This window comes from Sinocyclocheilus rhinocerous, unplaced genomic scaffold (genome assembly GCF_001515625.1).
Source record: "Sinocyclocheilus rhinocerous isolate Xijiao unplaced genomic scaffold, SAMN03320098_v1.1 scaffold7084, whole genome shotgun sequence".
In the NCBI taxonomy this organism is placed as follows: Eukaryota; Metazoa; Chordata; class Actinopteri; order Cypriniformes; family Cyprinidae; genus Sinocyclocheilus; species Sinocyclocheilus rhinocerous.
In genome coordinates this window covers 25,142-30,165 of record NW_015661994.1, presented here as the reverse complement: position 1 = coordinate 30,165, position 5,024 = coordinate 25,142, and the positions used below count along the sequence as shown (strand labels likewise).

At 33.3% G+C, this 5,024-nt stretch overlaps 1 pseudogene; it reads right to left on the bottom strand.

Moving 5' to 3' along the window:
• LOC107727135 (beta-catenin-like protein 1) overlaps positions 1–5,024 on the bottom strand; it is a 56,361-nt pseudogene that overhangs the window by 26,851 nt on the left and 24,486 nt on the right.

Here is a 5,024-nt window from a genome sequence, read left to right as displayed (position 1 = left end):
TACCAGTCGTTTTTGTAGGCATTAAACTGCCAGAATTTTAAAAGACGATATCTCCGTTTGCATTGAACTTTCAGCGCTGCAACTTTGCAGATATTGTTTATGCCCAAACAGCAACATTACACACTAACTAACCTTAAAAAAGTGAAATCGCAATCAACCACCCCTTTAAAACATTTCCTTTGCTTGAAATAAAACAAACATTAACTGAAATCATTTACGAAAAAAGCTGCCACTTATTTTATTTCAGGTATTCATTTAGTTTAAGTAACTAATAAAGTGTACTTACACTAATAAAATATACTAATAAAAATTATAAAAACTCAACATAATTACTAAAATTTTAACCAAAAAATGAAAATGGAAAATATAAAAAATAAAAACTAGTTAAAAATATTACTAAAAGCTAGTGTTTCAGTGATATAAAAATAACTAGTCGGAATTATCCACCAAAACTAAACTATTTATAACAAAACCTTTGTTGCTTGAAATAAAATTTAGCTGAAAATAAAATGTAAAAAAAAAACACTTTTTTCAGCTACATTTCTCATTTTTAATTAAAAGTGAAATAAAATGCAATGCAATTTGGCCCTGTTGGAGAGTCTCAACTTTATTTTGTCGTATCCTGAGGATATTCATCTTCACCGGCCCGAGGCGTCAGACAAAACCCGGAGCAACGCTGCTGTGACCCTCATCCCTGCGGCAGGACCAAACCCAAAACTTAAATACTTCAGAGTGCTTCCCTGAGTCTCAGCGACACACACACACACACACACACACTCTGAAGAAATCGGCCGTTTAAATTGGCTGATGAGTTCAAAGTTCACGGCGACCGTGAGACGGACGTTCAGCGTGTCACGACTCCGAGAAAACTTATTTCACTCCCGCCAGCGCTAACACATCATTAGCTAAAACACATCCAAATCATTTCTCAATTCTTCCGCTCTCCAGCTCAACAACATGCAATTATTCTGCCGAAGCGGCTCTTGTTAAGTGAAAGCGGCCGAAGCTCTTGTCACGCGCTTGTGCTCGAGCTGAAGATTAACCTCGTCTCTTCTCTTTGTGCCTGTCAGGATTGTTTACCTGTCGACGGTCATTTCAGTTCCCTGTACAAAAGGAGGACGCCGTTCATTTGTTTGGTGATTAGCACTGCAGAAGTTTAGCTTAAGTTTGAACTTTTTATGTTGTTCTTCCCAGTTCTTTTAAACTATTATCCGTCAATAAAAGACTTGCACACAATGCAATGCGGCAGAAGACATTATTTCTCCTTGCTAAATCTTTCTGGTCTGTTTGCAAACGGAAAGCGCACTTTCTAATCAGCTAATTACGAATGCTAATGCGAGCGCGTGGTGGAGTCGAGTACATTTCAGAGGGGGTTTTATGGGGATCAGTCTGAACTTCCTCGATCGGCCATAAGAGCTTAGCCGTTTAATTACTCTAACTCTCAGTCATCAAAGCTGGTAATTAATTAACCACTGCATCTTCATAAACACCTTTTGTTGTCAAGAATTAAGATGCTAATCTCACACCAACCATATTTTGCATGACAACGTCATAATACCACCCGTTTCCCAAGACGACAAACAAACCAATTTACAAAAATAAAACATGTGCACAAGTGTTTTTATTTTCAAGGATAAACGGTCACTTTTGAGGACAAATTTGCTAAACCGGGACATGCAAACATATTTTTACACATCTGCAGATTTAATAATTACATTTGATGAGTTTTTAGATCTATATATGTATAGTAAACAGGAATAAATTCTATTTTAAAGTATATTAAAATAGAAATAGTTCACAGTATTACTGATTTTAATGTATTTTTGATCAAATAAACGCAGCCTTGATGAGCAGAAGATACTTCTTTCAAACACATTAAAAAAATCTTACTGTTCCCAAACATTTGAACAGTAGTGTTTATTTATCTATTTATGGGAAATGTGCTTAATTGTCATGCAAAAACAGTTAACTGGTCCTAAAAATATGGTTCATTTTCATCACAAAACAACATGCAATATTTAACAAAAAATGTAAATAAATTTAGCTAATAATTTTAAAAAGAGAGAGATGCAATGATATTTTTGCAATGATAGTTTTTAGATCATATTTCATATTTTTAATCATATTATTTACAAAAAAAATTACCGTTTTGAATGACGATTAAGCATTGCATTTGCAAATAAACTAATAAATTAAAATTAATATAATAAATTAAATTTTTTTTTAATTACATACTTAGAACAATATACTTATGGCCTAATTTATATTATATAAGCATTAATAAAGTGAAGTGCGTCACTAATTTTACCAATTAGTGTTTAATCCTCCTCTTTTGTAAGTCGTTTTTGGATAAAATCATCTGCTGAATGCATAAATGTAAACGCAAAGAGATCTGGGGAGTTAAGATGCAATTTTATAATGTGCCAGTAAGTCCTAATATTGCAGTATCAGATGACAAAACTCTACATACTTTCAAAAAAAAAAGAGTAAAAAATGCATTGTTTGCATTCAAATGAAATATGCCATCGATCCTAAATAAGGTCCATTTCAGCTTGATTTCAGACAGGCCTCTTTCCACACTGTCCAAATGTATCCAACACATTTATATTTGTCAAACTCTAGCGTGCAAGCGCATGAAATTACAGCAGAAGTGAGATCCTCTCTCTCTCTCTCTGGATGTCTCATTGCAGGTCTCTAATAACCATTAAGAATAGTGTGAGGAGCTTATTTGTATCGCTGTGGCAAAACAATAAGAGCAGCAGCCGCAGAGTTTTACTCCCCACGGAATAAACCGCCGGCTGAACTTTAAATAACAGCCCAGAAAAAGATATTACTGTGAACTCGCCGTCATATTACAAACGCCTGTGTGTGTGTTCACTGCTAATTGAGCAACTCCGCCAAACTAAATACATTTTAAAAAGAAAAAAAAACTAGTGAGAAATAATTCTGCACTGGAAACAAAATAGAGCTACAACAGAGAAAGAGGGAAAAAGCTGCAGCAAGTGAAAATAGTGCGTCTGAACACTACAAACCTTCGTGCTCCTTGTCCGATATCCCCACTTTCTTCATCTTCTTGGGCGTCTTCATGAACAGAGGGAATATGGTCCGCAGGCCCAGGATGTCCACAAACTTGTGACAGTTATCCGACCCCTCAGGACCGATCATCCCGTAATCCAGGACCTTCAGAGCGCTGACTCGAGACATCTTCTTCTCCCTGAACAGACATATAATAATAAATATATCGTTGCAGTGTTTCCCACAGACTTGCACTCTATGTGTGGCGTCACTTCCCCTGGGGAAAATATATATGTAATGTAAATATAAAACAGAAGACGGGCTTATTGAAAGTGCAAATTCACTCTCTGCCAGCAGGAGGCGCTTTAAGAGCAGCAGAAACAGTGGTTTCCCCAGTAACGGCTGTAATCAAAGCAGCGCTGCACTCATGAACGCTACTTTATCAGGAAGATGAAAAGAAAATGACATCAAAACTTTTCTGAAGACAATCGGTTCCCTTCAAAAATTATACATTCATATAAAAACACTCTTGCCACGTTTTGATTTTGAAACGTGCAGTGCTCATGTTTATTCAATGAAGTCAAAGCCTTTTGGAAAATCTATTTGTGGCGGTCAGTGTTCATATTGTGGTGGGCCACATATCAACATTGTATGTATATGTATAGAAATTTTTACACATCAAAGGCTATATTCATGACAAATTCAAGAATAATAAAGTTTAAAATATTTAAAATACTTCAAAAAATACTTCAATAAATTGTACAAAATTTTAACAATATTATGTTTTACAAACAAAATAAATAGATAAAAATAACAATTATATACAATCTTTTACATTTATTTTTGCAAAAAATTCTAATATTTTTTACAAGGTAAATGTTTTTAAAAATGTACATTAATGCACTTTAAGTACAAAATTTTCATGTCTCAAAATAATAGATATAAAGTAATATTTTATTATTACATATAACAAAATAATATAACAATTATTTTATATTGCAACATTAGCAAATACACTAATAAAATAACAATTATATTATATTCCATACATTTGCAAATAAACTATTACAATAAATTAACAGAATTTCATTATACAATAATATATGGCATATAAAATATAGAGTACAATATATAATAATATAATATTACTATAACATATAACAAAATAATAATACAAATTATTTTGCATACATTTACTAAAAATAATAGAGTAATTTTAATTTATATAATAAAACTATGATTGCTAATTTTACTAATAAACAAATAGTCTAAACCTAACAACTGTTTTTTAATTAACCGTTCAAAATTCAAAATCAAAATTTTTTCTGTATTTCTTATGAATTTTCTTTAAAAATTATTTCTCTGCAAAGTACTTTGAATTACCACTATGCATGAAATGTGTTATATAAATAAACCTGCCTTGACTAAAATCGGACTTGAGAGCGAAAGACCTTGGACTTCAACAAACACAAGCAGAATTAATTTATATACATGTTTTAGAAAAAGAAAACTGATGTTCATTCACAAAGCCTTTGTCTCTTTTTCTCAACAGTCCACTTTTATTTTACACATTCATGGGTTGTTCTAAAGTCTAGGAGGAGACTGTATAAATTTTCTCCAGGTGTATATAAAACAAAAAACTGATCTAAACAGCATGTTTGAGTCTGAAACGGCTGCACGGGAGAGGACTGTACAGATGGAAGCTGACTATCATGGCCTCGCTCAAGGGAAATGTAGCTGTCTGTCATACTGGCACTTCCTTCATCCGCCAATGACAAACAACAGTTTATCTATGCCGCGGGAAAATATTTCACATGTCAAAGAAGAGACGCAGAGAAAACGCAGTGGTGGAGAGAGAGAAAGGAGGGGCAAAAAATAAAAATAAACAAAATTAAAAATTTTATTTTGTTTATTTTATTTTTATTTTTTGGCCTTTCCTCTCTCTCCACCACTGCATTTTCTCTGCGTCTCTTCTTTGACATGTGAAATATTTTCCCGCCGCGTAGATA